At 35.3% G+C, this 22,510-nt stretch overlaps 1 long non-coding RNA gene across 1 annotated transcript in view; it reads right to left on the bottom strand.

The window, feature by feature from the left end:
- The window catches only part of LOC108310558, an 11,951-nt gene extending 5,288 nt beyond the window's left edge, over window positions 1-6,663 (bottom strand). Inside the window, exons 1-3 of the long non-coding RNA XR_001827803.1 lie at window positions 6,571-6,663; window positions 3,630-3,793; window positions 142-252 (exon numbers count right to left, since the gene is read on the bottom strand). This is a non-coding gene — a long non-coding RNA (uncharacterized LOC108310558). The remainder of the gene's footprint in view (window positions 1-141; window positions 253-3,629; window positions 3,794-6,570) is intronic.
- Window positions 6,664-22,510: the final 15,847 nt, after the last annotated feature.

The following is a 22,510-nucleotide window of genomic DNA, read 5'->3' as shown; positions in this document are numbered from 1 at the left end:
AAAAAAAAAAAAAAAAAAAGCGTATTTGAGAATTGTTATCTGATTCAATTCCTAATGTACCAACTACTGTGACAAGCATGGGAGTGCATCAAGGAAGACAAACACTAAATAATTCATTATCCATGTTAGAAAAGTGGAGACCTACCCATTTTTTGGAGAAGATAAGCCATGATAATATTTGAGTGTACACTCAAAGAGTTAATATACATTAGTGCATGCATTAAGTAGCATATTTCAATTCTTTGAGGTTCCCTTGAAGAACAGCAATGAGTATTTGTATAACAACAGTAGTGAAAGTCACATTATTATACTTTTATATCAAAAGATATATATATAATATAGATATATTATAATTTTATATAGAAGATATAGAATAAGCCCCAAATCCCAAATAAATAATGTATACAAAAATAAATAAAGTTTTGGTAATTTGCTCCTCACTACATCCCTGAATAAAATGTATCCCAACTTGTTAAAACTTTAGCGCATGGCTAAATCTTACAGGTATTTTCAAATGAGTTAATAGCCTTTTCCCTGTTTCCTCCTTTGTTTCTCATTTTTTATATTCTTCATTCTCTCTTTTCAGCACAATCACACTAGTTACTAAACAGCATAGTCAGGATAAAGTGGCCCCTGAAATTATTCATTTTGCACTGAAGTCATTGAGAACAGAATGAATACATTGTAAGCAGTTTACTCCCCAGAAACCATCTGGTTATAAGAGAAAAGGTGAAACATTAATTTCTCTATGAACTTTGTTTTAAAACCAAATTTTTATAAATTGTACAAGAGTGATCACTATAGTAAAAATACCTTTTCATTTGACGTAAATATCAAGTTTTGGTGATGAATCCTTATACACATATTATACTGATAGAACAAAGAAATAAGATTTCCACGGCTCACAATAGATACATTAATTTTCCATTAAAAGCTTCAGAATTTAGCTGATCTCATTTAGTAATAACCTAATTAGTGAAGGTAAGGAAATAACATGCATCAATGTACTATCTTTTTTATATAAATTATATAATGAAATTCATTTACAGCCATAAGAATACAGGTTACAAATGAATCTGATAATGTGTTAACACACTAGAAACCCAACTGAACCTGTAAGTACATATTTCTTCACTGAAATTGCTCAAAATCCATTCATCAAATTGTTTCATCTAAATTTATTTCCCACTAGTAAGGAGAAAAGGGGGGCAAAGAAGAAAGATGAGAGAGGTAGGAATGAAGGAATTCCTGATGTTATAGTCCTGTGCCAAACTTTAAGCTTTTCAAATACCTAACAGAAAAGGAAAATCATTTAATATGTTGTCATACTAAACACAATGAATGATGGCTCTTGTCCACAGTTTCAGTTAAATGCTAAGAAATGTGATTCATGACCTTACTTTTTTTGTTTTTCTACAAGAGCTACAAAGAGCCATTTCAAAATGATTGTTCGCTTTAAAGCTTGGCATTGTTCCTCTTACCTGCCTTATTTGCATTTATGTTTTGGAATAAGAATTTTATGATACAAAATCCTCAATATGCTTCTGATGGTCTTTTGAATTTTCCCCAATAAAAACTGACCTATCTCCGAAAAAAATAAAAGGGGGCCAGTTTATCAGGCCATATGCCACAATTATTTTCTCTTCTAAAAATTAATCTTTTTTGTCATAAAGTCACAAGACTACTGCTTCTATATATTCTGAAATAACTTCTACTGCATACCTCCTTAAATATTTTACTTTCTGCAAGAGTAGAGAGCAGAAGAGAAGGAATAATAGAAGCACTGTGAAATTCTAAGTCAAATACAGTTGTTTTGTTGTTGTTTTGGTTGGTATGACGTTTAACAAGCTCAGGAAAACAGAAGAGCTCTCCTTCAAGAGAACATCCTATTAAGTAGCCACAGAGAACCTCTCCCCTGATGACCCCTCAAGAGAGAACAATTGTCTCTCTTGGCCAAGTGTCTGTATATAGGCCAAAGGGCCTATCTCACCTTTAAAATTGTTTGAAATATACATTAATATTCATGTAAAATTTTCATTTTACTTGTTTAAATAAATACCAACTTATTTTCATTTATAAACTCCTGCCTGGGGGCTGTGCCTCATGCCTATAAATCCAGCACTTTGGGAGGCTGAGGTGGGTGAATCACCTGAGGTTAGGCATTCCAGACCACCCTGGGTAACATGATGAAATTCTGTCTCTACTAAAAATACAAAAAGTAGCTGGGCGTGGTAGCAGGTGCCTGTAATCTCAGCTACTCGGGAGGCTGAGGCAGGAGAATCACTTGAACCTAGGAAGTGGGGTTGCAGTGAGCTGAGATTGCACCATTGCACTCCAGCCTGGGTGACAAGAATGAAACTCTTTCTCAAATAAACAAACAAACAAAATTCCCAAACCTTTTGGTAATATTGCAGCCCCACACCACCACATGCACCCAGAGGGATCTATAACCAAGTCAGAGATGCATAAACAAAGGTGACCTTCTCTATGAGACATACCAGCTTATAGGAAATTATTGAATGCACGCTATAATTGACCTTAAAAGGTTATATCATCAAACCACAGTTTCTAGGTAAGATTATATTTGGTATAAACGTAAAAATCTACTTTCTATTTGAAAATCTCCAGAATGGAGATAACATATCTGAGCATGTTTTAAATTATAGTACTCAAGAAAGTATTCAAATCTAAAAATTCCCTTTCTCAGTGAAAAGTCATCTATTCCTTTCTACCCTAGGTTTCAAGGAAGGACAGCTGTTAACTATCACTACATCATCATTGTTATCTTTTTTTTAATATTAGAAGCTCAAGAAAGTGACATTTTGTTAAGAAAAGCTGATTTTTATTCAGAACTGTGTAAGACCTGTGAAATGATAATAGCAGTAAAAATAACAATAGATTTTAAACAACATTACAATACCTCTGCAAGCTCAGGGGGACAGAGAAACTAAGGCATTGTCCCATCCAAGGTCATGAAGAATTAAAAAAAGAAAAAAATGAGTCAATAGGAAGCCAAGCCAGGACTTTCAGTCTCTTGTTTTTACTGCTTCAATAGTCTCACCATCATTAAAGTTCTTTTTCATTCAGGTTAGACACAGCCCTATGGGATTCATTCCCCCTTGTGTGTGTTGCTTGGCTGAGCCATACATTTCTATTGGCCCTATTGATTAGGCATCTGCTTCCTCTGTGAGGATAGTTTGCTCTTGTGGAACTGTGTTTAGCAGCTGTTACAGTTCAGATGAGTGTTGACAGGATGAAAATTAAATTAACACCCAATAACATTTTAACACCTGGTCCAACAACTGCAATATCATTGAATTTCACCTTTTCAAAATTGCTTCGGGAGTTAATTCATCCTTACTTTGACTTTGACCTGAGGAGACATTCCTGTAATTTTGCCACAAAAGACTCTCTCCTGACTGTTCATTTATAATTTCCATGAACCTCCCTCTGATCCATGTTTAGTGACTGCATGACCAGTCTTTGGAAAATATACAGAAGAAATATCCTGTTGGAAGAGTTGACACCCTCTTGATTGCAGCTAAAGAATGAGCACAAAAACATTAACCGAAAAGGAATTGTGTTTCACTGTAGTATAAGCCAGACTGATGGGCAGCTAACCATCTTACCAGGGAAAATGAAGTAAAAAAGAATGCAGTTTTCACAGACTTGTGACTTCCTAAGCCTCGATGGCCTTATGAATAATGTTGGAAGGAGGATGTAAAGCACTGTCTTGAAGCCAGTGGACTCTGAAGTCAGTATGCCTTTTTGAAAACTTCACCTTGGCTGCTCCCTAAGCATATGACATTGTGTAAAATACTTCAATCCTTAAGCCTCATTTTCCTCATAAAATGCAACTAACAATGGTGTCTATTAAGCAGAATTATTTTGATGATTATACAATCCATGTAAAATTCTTAAAGTGATAGTGCCTGACACAGCCTGACATATACTAAGTTGTAAGTAAGCCTAAGGTACCATATTATTTCACAGTCTTCCTGAACTGACAGGGAGCTTTGAGATCTTTTAATCTTGCCTTCTCTTTTACATTAAGCAAGTACAAGGGGGTTCAGCAATTTCTCAAGGATGTTTATTTTTGTACTCAGAGCTGAGAAACAAAACCAGGTTTCCTCATCAGAACTTTCATTTTCTTTTTATAAGACTGCCAACTTCTATTATAATAGGCTATTTATTTAGAAAAGATTCTGTGTCCATGCTATGTAATTTATCCACTTAAGCTCTTTTTGTATTTCTCTTTCTCCTCTGGAAGATGGAAATGGTATTTGCTATTGGCTGGAGCTATTAAGAGGCATAGATAATAAAAATATCATGCTATCATTTGCTGTTTAGAATTCCTAACAGATGCTAGGTACCCTGTCAAAGATAAATATAACACAGTACCTAACTTACAAGAAAGCAAGGAAAAAATGTTTTCACACTACCACATAAAAAATATAGTCTATTAACAATTGTTAGAAAATGATAATCCATTTTGTGGATTTTCTGGGATCAATATGTCTTTTCTTATTTTCATTGCCTTCGATTTTATTGCTAATTATTTGTACAGAAAGAGGACTAGTAGAAGGGAGAATTGCATCTTTTAATTTGGGTAGTGTTGCACATATTAACAATTATTTTGGCAAATGTTTTGTATTTCTAGAGATTGATATTTTAAGCTGTAATGAGATTTTAGGATTAACTGAAAATTGTATTTATCTATTTTTCCCACCTGCATTTTCCCCAAACAAAAGTAATACAGACTCAAGAGTTCTTCTCTTTGTTTTATGATAGATTATCAACCCCCCGAAACTTTTTTTCTTTTCGTCCTAAATGAATGGTAGTGACAAAATAGGCACAATTTGCAAGATACAATTTGGCGGTGATAATTACTTTCACAAGTGATACTTTTAAAAAATAATTTTAATTATTTTAAATAAAATATCCCAATCCTTTATTATTAAACTTCAAAATTCAATGTAAGCATTTGTTTCTCTGAAAAATACATATTGTAAAATGAAGTATATTTTCATGAAAAAAAAAGGCAGATGGGAGGGGTGTGTGAGGATTCTAACTAGTCTAACCTGCTAGTATAAGAAAAGCAGTTCTCCAGAAGTACAAATCAAATGGTGGGAAGTATTGAGTGTTTTCAAAATGTTATATAATTGTTTAATTGCCTCACTCTCCTAAATGGTTCCCTGTGTCCCCTCAGACAAATAAAGCCTTCATTACCCTAACTGTAAAAGGGATCTAATCACCCTGGGGAGAATATGCATATGACTTGAAATATATAAGCATTAATGATATAATAATGTGCTCAGCAACAGGTATATCACTGATTCCATCTGTATTCCCCACATAAAGGTACATGTATACAGAGAAAGATATGTTTTTTACTAAACATAATAAGACCGACAACAGTTTTAAAATATTTCTAGCTATCTAAGCATGCATTTAAAACAGGAAGAAAAGTTATGTTTCTCAGATTTTCATAGATATGATAATGTCTTTTATCAATCCTTTGCTGAACTAATTATTAAGCATCTAAAAGTACTCCTACTAAAACTAATGTATTCACACCATGATCAGGATTGATATTTTAGTGTTGAATGAAGAATGAGAAAAGATAATCTTCACGGACCTAAAATATGTTTGAGCATTTTTAAGAGCCTTGGCAGCCAGTGACACTTTGCTTTTGAATATTTTAATTATTCTTTACTACAGTAGGATATGGCCATCTAGGGAAAAAGTATTGTTTTCCCAGGAGAAAGAGAAGCAAAAAAAAAAAAAAAAAGAAAGAAACCAGGAAAACTTTTCATCTATGTCATTATGAATATATAGACTAATCAAGTAATAATTTATAAAATCATAGAACTGGAAGAAATCTTAATATTCCATTCAGGCCACATTCATGCCTCCTGGAAGTAAGTAGAAAATAAGAAAAGAGGGAAAACCAACTATAGACTCTTGAATAAAAAACAGCAGCTTGGCCAAGCACAGTGGCTCACGCCTGTAATCCCAGCACTTTGAGAGGCCAAGGTGGTTGGATCACCTGAGGTAGGGAGTTTGAGAGCAGCCTGGCCAACACAGTAAAACCTTGTCTCTGCTAAAAATACAAAAATTAGCCGAGCGTGGGGGTGGACACCTGTAATCCCAGCTACTCAGGACGCTGAGGCAGGAGAATCACTTGAACCCAGGAAGTAGGGCTGCAGTGAGCCAAGGTCATGCCACTGCACTCCAGTCTGGGCGACAGGGTGAGACTCTGTCTCATACAAAGCAAAACAAAAAAAACCTAGCAGCTCATCAGCCTCTGATGCTATTTTAAAATATTCACGTTAATTTTGGCAACCAAAGCAGGTAGAGCTCCTTTTTTGCCACTCCATCAGACATAAAATTAACAGTAATAGTAATAATAAATTAATTAAAATACCACAGAATCCCACCCCAGAATACTGGGATCATCTGATAGGAACATTTTATTTTAAGATAAGATGGCCATGCCTATAAATTGTGGCATGTATTCCCCATAGCTACACAGATAGAAAAAACAGGATCCAAATGGAGGGGCATTACTTGCCATGCCAACATCTGTTCTACAACACCAATATAATAGTCAAGTTTGCTCTATTATTTGTTATTTACATTTAAGTGGTAGAAGAAACTAACAGTAATCTGAAAATTCTAGAATTTTTAGTGTATTTGCCAAAAGGAATCACAATCTCCCTCTAGGGCATTTCAGGTCTGGCACATAAGTCATTTATTTTGATGTCTACCAGCCTGCTCTCCCAGCACCCTGACCTGCTACAGATGACTGCTAATAACTACATCCAAGTCAAAAAAATTTTGGAAGGGAAAGTTCAAATGTATAGAATTTGGTACCAGTATATATTAGCAGGAAAAATACATATGTAGATATCTGGTGGAAAATTTAAAACATATTCTTTATTACAGATATAAATAGCTAATGTACTATTTGACAAAACTTATAGTCATTATTGAAATTCTTTAGATCTGCTCTATGGGTATTCTATAAGATGGATAAGATTCATAATCTCTGTTTTAATATTGCTTTGCAAACACCTCAATAGGTTTTTTTTTCTGATTTTCTGATTTTTCTGATTTTAATACAAACCACTATTAAGAAAAGAAACAAGTTAACAAATAAATATGTCTCTCATAGTAACTGGAATTCATTCTCTCTACCACAGATCACCAAGAAAGCAAAGTGTATTCCATCTGCATGAGAGTTTAGGCTAGGAGTACCAAGAATATAATATATGACCTAAGAACTCTGAGGTGAGAATGTCCTTAAAAACAGTCTTGACAGATACACATAATCAAGATGTCATGATGCTGTGGCATACCATACCCACATCCATCTGAAACAATGTGTAGAAGGAAAAAAAACAGAGAAAGACGGAGTCATTCTTTGTCTGACACGTTATTTATTGCATCATCACCAAATGTTAAGTAAATAAGAAAGCAGATTTTAACCAGGGGAGAACAAGTCCCTTATCTAGAGATTTTTATTTAAAGTTTTATTACAAACTGGGAAAAAGAAATATAATTATATTTGCCTTCAGAGAGGGATCAGGCTTAATACATTTATACAAATGTAGCCTTCCTAAGAAAATAGATATTTAAGTTTTGGTTCCTAGGAGTTCCTAAAACTGAGGATAAAGGGAAATTGCCTTTGGAACCAGTTATACACCCAGAATGAGCTTCAAGATGAACTAAGGGAATAGGAAGAAAAAAACAAATATAACTTATCACAGAAATTATATTAAGTTTACATAACTACAGCATTGTCATCTAATGAAAAAATTTTAGAATTGAAATGTATTTGATTTATATTAGTGACTATACTTTAAATATATAATTATTCAAAATATTTCTCATCTGAGCTATTAGCATTTTGTAGAAAGAATGAGTTTCCAAAATTTAAAAAACAATCCCATTCTTAATAAGCTCACAAATTATACTACAATTATTGCAAAAAGTTAATAAATAAATGTAGGCTAGTAACTTACTTTTACAGAAATAACAAATGTAAGCTCGGATACTCTCCATATAACAATAAAGACTATTCCATAATTGAAACTCAAATGCTTTTATTTACAAACACATGCAGTGAATGTTGATTAGGAACTTTGGGTGTATTTAAGCTGTGATGAGGGCTAACGCATTTAAGACTTGTCCTGGACAGGGCCAGGAGGTAGTATCAAAAATTCAATAGCACAATTCCATGACTGCAACAAAGATGGAGTTTCATCATTCATGGAGAATGCTCATAGATTTAGCCATCATTGATATGTACCTAGATGTTGACTTTTTTCTGAAAGCTCTCTAAGTAGTCCATTTCTAACTTGTCTTCTACTACAATTTTATATCAGAATCTACATGACTTTATGTTTAAAAATTCTTAGCGAAATAACTTCACTTCTCTATATTTATTTAATTTCTCTCACTCCTGTTCTCAGGTGAGGTGATAATCCCATGTTCACCATCTTCAAAACAATTTATTTATTTTTTTGAAATGAAGTCTCACTATGACGCCTAGGCTGGAGTGCAGTAGCATGATCTCAGCTCACTGCAACCTCCACCTCCCAGGTTCAAGTGATTCTCCTGCCTCAGCCTCCTAAGTAGCTGGGGTTATAGTCACCAGTCACCGTGTCCGGCTAATTTTTCTATTTTTGGTAGAGATGGAGTTTCACCAATTATAATTTTTAAAGTATTCATTTAGGTCATCTGAAAAGCAGACAGCAAGATGGGAGTAGACTTTCAAGAGACTTTGAAGTTGGAAACAACAGCAAAGAATACAGGGGAGGAAGCAGGAGCAGGCAGAGAAATCCTTCAGACAGCAATGCAGATCTGATGTTTTTGACGAGAAAGAAAAAGAAGGAGAATTGGGCAGGTAGAGTCTAAGACTACAGTACAGCTCTAATAAAAGCTCAGCCAGAAAGCCAGGAGTTCCCAAACCAAATTTTCCTAGTAGAGAAGTCCAATGTCTTATGAGAATGGGCCACCATCAGTATTCTTACCATACTTGATCATTGGCTGGGGCATCCAGGGGTAGCATGGCTTCATAATAGCTGAATTATGGTGCTGGATCCAGAGGGGTGGTGGTGGTGGCTGGATGTTTCATTTTGCTTTCAACAGCAGAGCTCAATGGTGCATTTCTATGTCTGCCTTGGTAGTTTTGGACTCTTCTTGTGTCTCTATGAGAATTGTAACCCGGAATATGAAGACACTTTGTAAATGTCCAAAAGTGAGGCAAGAATCTGTATATCAACATACCACCAACTGGAGACAAAAATTCTATCAGTGTCACAGTGATAAAGGACTCAAACTGACACAATTGCCTTCTGACAAACACTGTAGTTAGAATAATACAGCTCTTTATTCACAGGAGGAATTAGAAAAATTCCGGAAGACTTTATTCTCCATGAATAAGGATGTCTCTGTATTTTTCTCATGATTGATGAAACATATCTTGGAATAAGTTTTTCAGTAAGGGTAACATCCTTCTTCAGAATACGCATATGTAAGAACTCCTTTCTATCGCCTTTGCAGATAAACACTAACTTGACTGAGAGGAGATAAAGGAATTGCAATTTAGTCAACAATACTGTTGCATAAGGTGAGGCACACTTCTCCCCCATCCTCCCACCACCTGCGTAATTCTTAACAGACCAAGGTAGAACTGCAGCAATTGCCAAGTGGGAAGGGACATGGGATTCGAGGATGAGACACTCCAAAGTCACTGAGGAACAACCAGAGAAGTGAACTCAACTACACAGAAACTGGTAGTTACTTGAACTTGTTTTGTCATACATCATTTTACTCTCATTTCAATAGATTAGGAGGATAAAAATCATACAACATGGACTCCTTTGGAAATTGGGTTTCTGGGTGTGAATTCGCTGCATTCACATGGCATTTAGTGGCAGTGGTGGCTAGCAAGCAAGTTTTGACAGGAATGTTTTTTGCTTCACACTGGCTGAATGCTCTGCTCCCTTGTCATTAACCATCAGTATGTGTGGTGGCAGTCGAAGTAGCCCTGGAAATAGCAGGGTTTTTTAGGTTTATTAGACAGTCCTCTAAACCAATGAAAAAAAAAAAAATTCATTAAAAAAAAAAAAAAAAAAAAAAAAACTCGCTTTCCAGATTCTATTATACTTACGGAGGCAAGAGTAAATAGCATTAAATCAATGCCATAATATATCAAACAGCTTGTAGAAGCATTGAGCTGGATTACTGAGAACAAAAATGGAAATGGAATAATACCTAACAAAGCACAATATCATTTAGGTAAAGAGAAAGGCGTCATCACACGTATAGACAAAAAATACATGAATATCTATAACATAATGGGGGCATCTAAGATTTAAAAATATCTACGGTATTAAAGGCACCACCAGCAGTGATTTGTAAACTGTCTCATGCCGTCTGCCCACATGCTTCTTCCATGAAGCCTTGCCAAGTCCTGGCTCCATCTTGGAAACTGTCTGACCTTCACTCCCAGGGGAGCTTTGGCTGTTTTCTCTTGTCCCACCTTCTGTCCTTGACCTGTATACTCACCTCTATTGATCATTTAATTCATTAATTAGATGTAAATTTAGCTATTGCACCACTCTGTTTAGTTGGCCTGTATATCTTTGAAAAGTCTTCCAAGTAAAAGACAGTTTATATTATTTTTAATTTATTACCTATGATATCAGTAATAATTTCTTCTAGAAGTTAGGCATCATGTCTTTGGTCAGGAAAGTGACTTTCTATGGCAACATGTTTTCTATAGGAATATCAATTTAAACTGTACCTTTCAAAGCATCTTTTCCTGAATATGAAATCTCACAAATACAATGCACATCCATAGATTTTTGAGGGCTAAAAAATAAATTTCATGTATTTGTTCATCTTTCTCTACTTATTTTATTGGGATACAGACTGAGGATATTTATGAGGGTTCACATCATACGTTTATATCTTTGCAAAGCATTTTTTCTTAATAATGACTTAAGATTTTCCTGAATGTATTTTTAGGAGTCAGTTGTATAAACAATTATATGCAAATAGTTTAGCTAAAATAACCCAATTACAAAAGAAAATTTTCCTATCTCAAAAGCAAAGAAATAACAGTCATGACAACATATATTATTTCTGTCATTCATTTACTATAATAGTCAAAAAATAACAACACTTCAAATTCTTGCTCTGCCAAGTTTTGATGAGATTAGTCTATTTTTCTTGACAGAAGACATATGAAAAATTCTTACTGAACTTATAGCTAAGTGAAAATCCAGAAAAAGCTGGATATGTCAGCCAATGAGGGTGACATCACTCATTGTAAATGTTCAAGTTTAGTAATAAATCCTCTCTTCAATGCACAAAATATTACTCACTGCAATGGGGCTCGCTTCCTCAGCTTCCAGTTTAGGTCAGACATGTGTAAGCTCCTTGCTAACATTTTAATTTAACATTAAGAAATACCTTCTAGATATTATCAAGAAAATGTAATGGTACAGAAAATGAAAGTTTGAACAATAAATATTTGCTTTCATTTGCTTTGATCAACCAATGGAAAACATAAATTTAAGAATACTTAAAATCTACATGATTTACTTCTCTGTGCAGGCAGATGCACAATTGGTTACCTTGCAAAACTGAGTTGCATGTTAGTGGCGCCACCCTCTATTATGCTATGATAACCTACTGTAAGCCTCTTTCATTGCCTAGATATCAGTATAGTCTCTCACGTAACAAAAAATGTTTATGGATGATAACATCAAGACAGTTACATTTATCGAGTCAAGTAAAGTTTTATGAATAATATTTAAAAAATAAATACAATTTGTTACCCCAGGAAATAGTTGTGTCAAGTCTGTTATTTTGCATGACATGGGATTAATATTCATTTCAGTTGGTAAGCTTCAGAAACAAACTATGTTTTCATCAATACTTTCCTTAATTAACTCTCATACATGCTGTCTGTGTATTCAGATGGACTCTGTAGTGTTATCCTGTAAATTGACGAGAGAGGACAATTGATTGAGACTCTCAGAAACAAGCTTCCTTGAGACAAAAGAATTCATAGATGAAGAAGTCAAAAAGGCCTAACATATTCCAGATATTTTAGCACAGATTCAAATCAAAAGTGGATAATCATTTAAAAATAATTACTGGGAGTCATCAAGGAGTATATTTTTGTACATACCTCCAACATGTATATTTTTGTACATACATACAGCCTTTACAGGCAAATTTCAATAAAGATTCGTCTAGCCCGGCTTTCTCTTTTCTTCTTTTCCTTATTTGCTCTTTGTTCCTTTGTAATTCTTGCCACGAAATTTAAACTGCTCTCTTAAAGTTTAACAATAACATAGTCATCAACTCAAAAAAAAAATATATATATACACACACACATATATATATATATATATATTTTAATTTTTCTCCTCCATAACCTGAGAGCTACTATAGGAGATTCTCCTTACAATTATGGTTGCCTGACCCTGTCCCTTTCTGTTCTCCTCTGACTTCTACAACCATTTCTTTTCTGTCTTTTCTCTTGGCTTCTTTTCGTCAACCTATGTGTCTTCACCCCATTCCTCATCTCCTCCTTTTTGTTGTTGTTGTTCTTCTCCAATGTTTTATATATTAATAAAAATACATATATTTATATTTATATTAAATATAAATAATATTACTGAATATTAAATATTTAGTGGTTTTAAATATTATTTCTCACCAGGTGTGGTGGTTCATGCCTATAATCCCAGCACTTTGGAAGGCTCAGGTGGGCAGATCAACTCAGTTCAGGAGTTCGAGACCAGCCTGTCCAGCCTGGCCAACATGGTGAAATCCCGCCTCTACTGAAAATACAAATAATTAGCTGTGCATGGTGGTTGGGTGCCTGTAATCCTAGCTACTCGAGAGGCTGATGCAGGAGAATCACTTGAATCTGGAAGGCAGAGTTTGCAAGTGAACTGAGATCGCATCACTACACTTCAGCCTGGGCAACAATAGCAAAACCCTGTTTAAAAAAAAAAAAAATTATCTATGGCCCACCAGCAAGCCTACATTCATCACTTTACTCCTTCATTCTCATTTCTAATTACCTATTTGCTTAATCTATTTTGAGACCATAACAGAATCTCAAAGGCCATATTCACGAAGTTGAACTTCCCAAATTCCTAGTTAAAATGAATTATCCTATTTAATTCTCTATTTCAGTTAATGGCTTGGGCATTTTCTCTACTCATCCAAGGTTTCAACTTAAGAGTTTTAAGATAATTATAGGTCACGACAGCCTTGAACTCCTGGGCCCAAGCGATACTACTGCCTCAGCCTTCCAAGTATATGGGACCACAGGTGCACATCATAGTGCCTGGCTAAGTTTTTTTACTTTTGGTATTGATGGGGTTTCACTATGGTGCTCAGCTGGTCTCAACTGCTGGGTTCACGTTATACTCCAACCTAAGCCTCCCAAAGGTATTGGGAGTGCATGCGTTAGCCACTGTACCCAGCCATTTCTCCTTCTCCTCCTCTTCCTCCTCCTCCTCCTCCTCCTCCTCCTCCTCCTCCTCCTTCTTCTGCTTCTTCTTCTCCTCCTTCTTCTTCTTTTTTAACTTCATAGACCTTGCCTCCATCAATATAGTCAGTTGGGCGGCCATGTTGATATTCCCACTACAGTATTTAACATCTATTCCATATAATCCATTTCACTGTTACTGCCATCATTATCTTCTTCCCATTATACTGTATGAAGTTTTGTCAACATTGGCATAAATAGTTCACATTTCTTAGAGTATTCTCTATAAAACCTTTTCAAAACTCTTCTTGATCCTGGCTTTTTCCTTTTGAACACATAACTTAAACAGGTTAATCTTCTCTTATTTTCCAATATCTTAAAGATGAAACAAAAGCATTTAAGTGGGCCAGGCATGGTGACTCATGCTTGTAATCCCAGCAACTCTGGAGGCTGAGACTGGAGGGTCAGGAGTTCAAGGCTACAGTGAGCTAAGATCACACCACTGTACTCCAGCCTGAGCAAAAGAATGAGAGCCCCATCTCTAAAAAGAAAACAAAAACCTTTAAAATGGAACTATGATTGTCATCTCTAGATACTTAATCATGAAAAACTGGAAGTAGTTTAGGGCAAAAAATAGCTTCATAGTATAAAAGCTTTTATCATGTTGCATCTAACTTGAAAGTTTATCCCCCTACATTCAGTCTTTCATTCATTCAGCCATTTAGTCATCAAATATTTGTTGAGTACTTCTGATATATCAAGCACTGTTTTAGACATTGGGAATATACTACTAAGAAAAATAGACAACTTGCTTGAACTAATTATCTTTATACTCTAGGAGTAGTGAGGGAGAAAACCAAAAATAAGTAACATAAAAACTACCTACAAAACTCTGTGTGCCACCATAGTCTAATATAGATAGGAGAGAGATGGGGTCCAAAATGACAAATACCACAGGGCCTAGAGAGAAACTGATTTCTTGTTAACAGCAGGAATCATAGATGCCACACACTGAATGAGAAAAACACTTTTTGAGTTTCAGCATTACATAGCATAACACAGCAGAACACAAGTTAAAGCAATAGCTAGAGCTATAAAAACAGAGCCTGTACTTGAGGTGCAAGCTTAGTGCAATTACAAAGTGAAAGACTAGTAGTTCTCAGCTGCTAGTATGTAAGTTACCATCCTATAGCTGGCATTAAGAAATTATCACCTAGTGCAAGGAAGGCTACACTCTATTAGAATAACTTTTCCTTTGATCACACCTATTTGAAATTTCCCTCAAATTTTTAATTAGTATATTAGGTTTCTCCAGAGAAACAGAACCAATAGAAAATATATAGATGTATAGATATATAGATACACGACTTAATTAAAAGGAATTTTCTTATGCAGTTATGGAAGTTGACAAGTCCCAAGATCTGCAATTAGCCATCAGCAAGCTGGAGACCCAGGGTAATTGAATATGTAGTCCCAGGTTCAAGACCTAAAAAAAACTGAGGTCCCAGCTCAAAGGCAGTTAGAAGGAGTTCCCTCTTACTCAGAGAAGAGCCAACATTTTGTTCTAGTCACACCTTTAACTGGTAGATAATACTGACTCATATTAGGGAGGGCAATCTGCTTTTCTCAGTCTACCTATTCAAATGCCAATCACATCCAGAAGCATTCTCACAGACACACCCAGAATAATGTTTGACCAAATGTATGGGCACCAATGCCTCCTTCTCTCTCTTTCTCTTTCTTCTTTATGTATGTATGTATGTATGTATGTATGTTTGTATGTATGTATCTATCTATTGTCTATCATTCTGACCAAAGTCGTAGATTCAGACATTACCAATTAACACTATTGTCTTTGTAAACCATGTATTAATAGAACACCTTATCCAACTATTAATATTCAATAATGAGACAAAGTAGACCACAGCCTGCAATTGTCCAGAATGAGTAGCAGAGGTAAATCATGCCTCCTATATTGTCTTTCAAGGCTGCTTTTCTTGCCAATTGCTACATTTTCTTATATATCATTTTGTTAGCGGTGGCAGAGATCAGAGTTACCCTGAGCTACCAGCAGCATATCTGTGCAGGTGAGTCCACAGAAATTTCAATCCTTGCCTCCTCAGAAGAAAGAATTCAACTGAGTGGCATAAAGCAGAAAAAGGGACTGAGGCAAGTTTCAGAGCAGGAGTGAAAGTTTATTAAAAAGTTTTAGAATAGTAAGGAAAGGAAAGAAAAGAAGAAAAGTACAACTTGTAAGGGGGCAAAGCAAGCAACTTGAGAAACCAAATGTCTTGGGATTTTATACCTTGGACTGTTTTCAGGATCTTGCCTTCTCCCCGCTCCTGAGACCTTACTGGGAAGCTGCTGATCAGTTTCAGGTGTTTTCTATCAGGAGCTTGCCTTTCCCTAGTGCTAGCTACAACCAATTATTACTTTACAGAAATGGTTAACAACCACCTGACCATCCGATGGTCAACACCCCTCGTGTGTGTTGGTGGGGCCATCTTCTGCCCTGCTCATACCTGACTAGCTACCTACTCTAAAAATTTTATTTATTCTTTAATTCACTTGTTGAAAACAAAACTCAACCTCTTTTAAACTGACCCATACCATAATGCTTGCTAGATTAGTCTTTCTAAAGAACCATCCCACCATATCATTCTGTGTGCAAAAGCCTTTCATTTTTCTCAACTGGTTTCAGCATAGTCTGCATTACATAAGTTATATAACCTACTGTAGAACCTTGATATATACTATTAACTAGTCAGGGTAAAATACTTGCTGTTCATCCTTCACATATTGCTCACTCTATTCCTTTTTTTCTATGACATAACTCTCAATTCCCAAATTTTACTAACTCAAAATGCTTCCTATACCTAGGACTTAATTAAAATGATAACATTCTTCCATGAAATAGCATAGATTGTTCCCTATTCAAAAAAACTTACTTTACATAAAATAATTTCTCTATACTCTGCACATGCAGCAATCTCTCTTTGAATTAGCCTCCTAATGTTGGATGCTCCAGTATTTAATCCCTGATAAATCCTCTTCTTTATCTGCATTCACTTCTTTGGTGAGTTTGTCCAACCTAGTAGCCTTAAACATGTATTTGCAACAGCTCATAAAGTAGATTTATGCAACCCAATCTCCTCTTTGTTCCAGACCTATGGCACCAACTGCATACTTTATATCTCCTCCAGAATATTTAATAAACCTTTCAAGCATAACCTGTTCAAAACTGAACTCCTGATCTTCCATCCACAAATGCTCTTCCCTCTTTTGGGTGATAATAACATTCTTGCAGTTACTCATGCCAAAAACTTGAGGTTACCTTTTATTTACCTTTCTTTCCCTCACAAACCCTGTTCAATCTATTAGAAAATCTTTTCGAGTCTACCTTCTAACTTTATCCAGAATCAAACTGCTTCTCAGTCATTTCACTACTATCACTTGGTTTTACCCACCATTATCTGCTTGTGTGGATTTCTGCAACATCCTTCTAACTGCTCGCTAAGATTTTATTCTTACCATTCATCATACAGTACCCAACAGTCTACAAAGACCTACGCAATCTGTCATTCCCATTGCCTCTTTCACCTTGTGGTTTTCCCTTTCTGCCTGATTCACTCTACTCAAGCTGCACTTGTCTCTTTGAAATTCCTCCCATAGACCAAGCAAACTTCTATTATGGGCTTTTCCAGTGACTAATTTATCTGCCCGGAATGTCCTTCAAAATATGCTCAGAGCTAATTTCCTCATCTCAAGTTTTTGCATAAATGCCACCTTCTCTGTGAGGTCTACTCTGACCGTCCTATTTAAAAATGTATGCTCTTCTATCCTATACTCTCGATCAGCTCTATCTATTTTATTTATTATCCATGGTATTTATGACCTTCTAATATGGTATATAATTTATGTTTATATATTTTTTGCATCTCTCTATACTAGAATAATGGATCTATAAAAGCAGGTATTTTGATGCATTTTGATCACAAATGTATCTCAAATTCCTATATTGGTGTTAAATGAATCTTCCTTTTCTTAAGCAATTTTATGCAATACACACTGTAGTGCTGTTATTTGTGTATAGCTTATTTCCTTTCTCAGTTTTTGGACTCTGTGAGAAGAACAGTGTTGGATTCATTTTTGTTAACTATATCTGCATTCACAAAATTCAGTATCTTACTTTGCACATGAGAGGTAAGTTGTAGTATAATTTTGGTACAAAAACAGACTAATTCAAAAAATAACTGTTTTTAAATGATGTAAATTAATTTTTGATGTATAACTATGTCACTGAAATGAAATAAAATTTTCCTATATGTGTTCCTTTCCATATTTAATAAAGAACTAAAACCAAGATACTGGAAAGATGTTGGGAAGTGAGAAAGAGTCTCCTGTCTACATCTTTGTGGAGCCAGATATTTCTTCATCTCTGGCTGTCTGCATATTTTTTTCAATTTTGTCTGTCTCTCCACCCCTTCTCTTTGATCTCTAATCCATCCCCATACAGTATTTCATTGCTTCTTCATATTTATATAACAAAAGATGGCTATCCATAGCTTCCTAGTTTAACTCTCCCTCAAATAACACTTGACTCATTTCAATTTTAGGGGCTTTGGCCTAGCTATAATGACAGTTATAAAATTTAACCTGTCAAATTTTATTCAAGTATTTTCCTAACCATTGAAATGGCCCTCACTATAGGCCTAAATCTCCTACTTCGAAAAAAAACCTGCCTAGTTCAGCAGACTGCCAATGGACAACCAAACTCATTCAAGCAATAAAAAGAGTCTTGACCAGGTTGAAGGATTCATTCTAATTAAATCAATTCCTTTGTCCCATTCATCATTCATTCTCTTTAAATAGCTATGCCAATTTATTTTGCCTTACTATAAGATTTATAACATTGTGTTTATAGCAGAAAAGAAACAGAAGGCAAGGCAAAAAGAAAATTTTAATCACAACACAGGAAAATTATTTTGCCCAGTTTTTACTTACAGCAATGTAAAATCTTTAGGCAAGATATCCTGAGTTATAATTTTTTTTAATGACTATGAACTAAATCTTCTCCCTTTTTACTCCCCTAAATGTTCATATTTTGTTATTACCACTGGTTGTCAAAAAGATACTAGACCCTGGCTTTCTACAGAAAAAGCTGGGGAAAAAATCCTCACAACATTATTTAACAAAAACTGCAACAGAATCTTAACACACATATTTTGCCTTTTTGATATTTTTCTTTTTTTTCACTTACCTCTAAATGAAAAATAACAACAAGAGACACTAGTTGAGAAAGCATATGATGAATGACACCGCTCATCAGGGTTAGACCTCTGTCTTCTTTCTCCAGTCTATCCCACACTGATAGAGTTTTAAAACACAAATTCTTTGACACTCCTCCCATTGTGAGATGGGGTCCACAACTCCTCTCCTTTAAACTGGCCAGGGTTATGTCAACTTTTAGCACTAGAATATATTATGTGTCTTCCACAACTAGGTCATAAAAATACCTGTTCAGGCTTTCACCTTCTTTACTGGTACACTTGCTCTTGGAGTCCTAAACAACAGCATAAAACTGCTGACCTGGGGTGGAGTCATGTAGATTTCCCGCTGACATTCCTAACTATGTCCATTCTTTTGCTATCCATTCTACCTGCCAGAGATGAGAATAAAGAGATCACTTTTAAAGGGTATCCTCCAACCCAAACTGTTTCAGCCTTCACCACTTTAAATTGCCTCCAAAACGGAGTCATTCCATGAGCATAATAAAATGATTCTAGTTTTATAGACCTAACTTATGCAGTAGTTTTTTACACAGAACTGGCCCACATTTCAAAGCTTTAGTTGTTTCTTTTGATTCCTGACTGGTGTCTTCATTAACAAAACATTGACAGCCAGTTATCATGTGTAAAGGATGTGATAAACTTTACTGTTTAAGGTGTTAATAGGTGATAACCTAATATAAGTCTCTGAGCCTCCAGCTTTTTCAGTATTAAATTAGGAGTATGTGCTATATAGTCTCCTAGGTTCCTTTCACTTTGTATCTGTGTAGGACTCAGGAGATGTGCCTTAACTTAGAGGAATAAAGCACCAGTGGTAGCATTTATGGGTGCATAATTTAATTTTCAAATATTTAGCTTAGACTCTCTAAAATATATCATTAGGTTGTCATTCTCATCAGTTTGCTCTGACATTAACTCTAGTCTACAGACTGTCAATTCAACATTTTTTTTTTTTTTATGGGAGACGTATACCTCTACATCTCTTGCCTAATTACTCTTAAATAAGATGTGTGATTTTTGATAAACAATTCAGGTACTTTCCTTCTCCACAATAATTCAGAGAAGCAGTTCGCTCAGGACCATACTAATGCCATTCAAGTCTACAATATTGGGCCAGAGTATTTCTAGTTATTTTCTCTGGAAGGCAAATAAAAATGCCTGGGAAGTTTCCTAAGGATCAGATTTGCTCAAGCAGTATTTTGTCCAATGCATTCATTTTGTTCATCACTAGAAATTGCATTATATCACCATTAATTTCTAGATTAATTTTCATATTAAAGAAGATGCATTTCTAAATATTTCTAAAAATGTAACTTTTAAGTAGATTTTCCTTTAAATAAAGGTGCTTTTTTTGCCCTCTTAAAAGTTAGCACAGTGAAGAAATTACTCTCATTTGCTGGGATTTTTTTTTTCTTTCTTAAACAAGTATTTCCAGTTTTTGTTCATTTAATTGTTGTTAGATAGCTAATGATTATCTTTTCCAGATATTAAAATCTCTCTTTTCTAGTGCCATCACCAGTAGACCACTGACCCTTAGCAAAAGGAAGGAAATCAGTGAATTCTGGTCGTTAGTGTCTGAGTGGAAAGAGATTGTGATAGTTAACCAAGTTATTTTACCCGTTAAAGCTTAAATCTGTGCTTTTCTGAAAATCCTGAGGTAACCCTCACACCACAGATTGCATGTGTTGTTCTTTTAAAAGTCAAGAATGACATTAAAATAACTATGAAATTATTTTTGACTGAGAACATATTGAAACTTATCATTATCCAACTCTGGTGCTTGGACTAAAATGTAAAACACTTTTGCCGAAGCATTTAAGTTCTCATTAAGTAGCCCTAGCTTAGTCAAAGCACAATTGTTGACCTTCTGTGCTTAAAGCATGCACTGTTCCATTCAGATAGAGGCTTTTCTACCACTCTCCTCTTGATGGTTCATAATGGAGAGGCATGTGCATATCAGGAAGAGAACAGACCTTAATTTGAAATACTAAGTAGCATAGGCACATAAAGAGCCTTCATTAAAATATTAAAAGTTTGTTAAACCCGTAATAGCTAAGTGATGTGTTCCTGTGAGAGGAAAATTCCAGCTTCAAGCTCCCTCTGTATCTTAATTTCTGACATTTGTTAATCAGAAAGAACATTAACTTAGAAAGTCATTTTATCCAGTAGCTGCTAAATTGCTACTAGACTATCAGAGGATTAGTTCATACTTTACTTTTTGCAGAACACAACAGAAGGGGACAATATACAATCATTGTATCCCTGAAAGTGCCAAACTACGAACTTAAGGCTCATTTTGTCATTGTGAGCTAAATTGTGGGTTGGGGGAGGATGTCCTCACTGTAACAATTTTCACCAAGACATTAATAGCCTCATCAAGGTTTTGATATTATATAACCATGTCAATTGACAGCTGAATGCTCATATTTTCAACAAAAATTTGGGAAGCACTTACCATCTGAAAGTGCCTAAAACAGGGTACTTTGAGTCTCCTATTTTGACTTTTTTTTTTTTCTTTTTTTGAGACAGTCTTGCTCTGTCACCCAGGCTGGAGTGCAGTAGCATGATCTTGGCTCACTGCAACCTCCTGCCTCAGCCTCCTGAATAGCTGGGACTACAGGAACACACCACCACACCCGGCTAATTTTTGTATTTTTTTAGTAGAGATGGGGTTTCACAGTATTGGCCAGGCTGGTCTCAAACTTCTGACTTTGTGGTCTGCCCACCTTGGCCTCCCAAAGCACTGGGATTACAGGTGTGAGTCACTGTGCCAGGCCAACTTTTTAAAATATAAAACAATCTATCTGGAGACTAATTTTTATATTAGTCATTAAATAAACTTAGTAATTTCTATATTCAAAAAGATGCATTTCTGAATACTTTTAAAAATTTAACTTTAAATATTGCTTTAAATACAGGGCTCTTCTTAAAAGTTAGTGCCATGAAGAAATTACTCTCATTTGCTAAGTAACAGGTATCAAAAAAGTGGTACTATTTATATATACCTAATCTTTAGATATTGCTTTCCTAATCCTTTAAAAGTCATATTACATCCTGGAATCCACCATAGTGCTTGAAAAGTGCCTGGGATATAATTCAAGGGCTATTTGTTTAACGTATAAATTTGTTAAATGCTTTACTTCTGCTGAGAACACTTTAATAGAGTCATGAAGATAAACATGGAGGAATAGCAAGGATTGTTCCAGTAACAACCAGGCTAGGGAGAACTTCGTGGATTTACAAAAAGAAAGAAAAAGTTCATAAATTGGTAACAAAGTGCTATATGAAAATGAATGTATTAGTTTTGCTAGGGCTTCCAGAATAAATACCACAGATGGGTGGCTTAAGGAACAGAAATTTATTTGGTTACAGTTTTGGAGAAGTGTACAATCAATACTCTGATGCCTCTCTTCTTGGCTTGCAGATGGTCAGTTTCTCACTGTATCCTCACACATTCTTTCCTCTCTTCCTGTACAGGGTTTTGGTGTTTCCCTATGTGTCCAGATTTCCTCTTCTTGTAACAACAGTCAGATTGAATTAGGTCCCCCCTAAAGATCTCATTTTTACGGAATCCCATCTCTAAAAATCTTATCTCCAATACAGTCACACCTTGAGGTACTGGTAGTTAAAATTTCAACATAGAAACTGAGGAGACACATTTCTGTCCATAACAGCTAGTTTCTCATCTTCAAGG

Source organism: Cebus imitator, unplaced genomic scaffold (genome assembly GCF_001604975.1).
Source record: "Cebus imitator isolate Cc_AM_T3 unplaced genomic scaffold, Cebus_imitator-1.0 Scaffold104, whole genome shotgun sequence".
Classification (NCBI taxonomy): domain Eukaryota; kingdom Metazoa; phylum Chordata; class Mammalia; order Primates; family Cebidae; genus Cebus; species Cebus imitator.
Note: the sequence above shows the minus strand (reverse complement) of the source record. Positions and strands in the feature narration are given on the sequence as shown.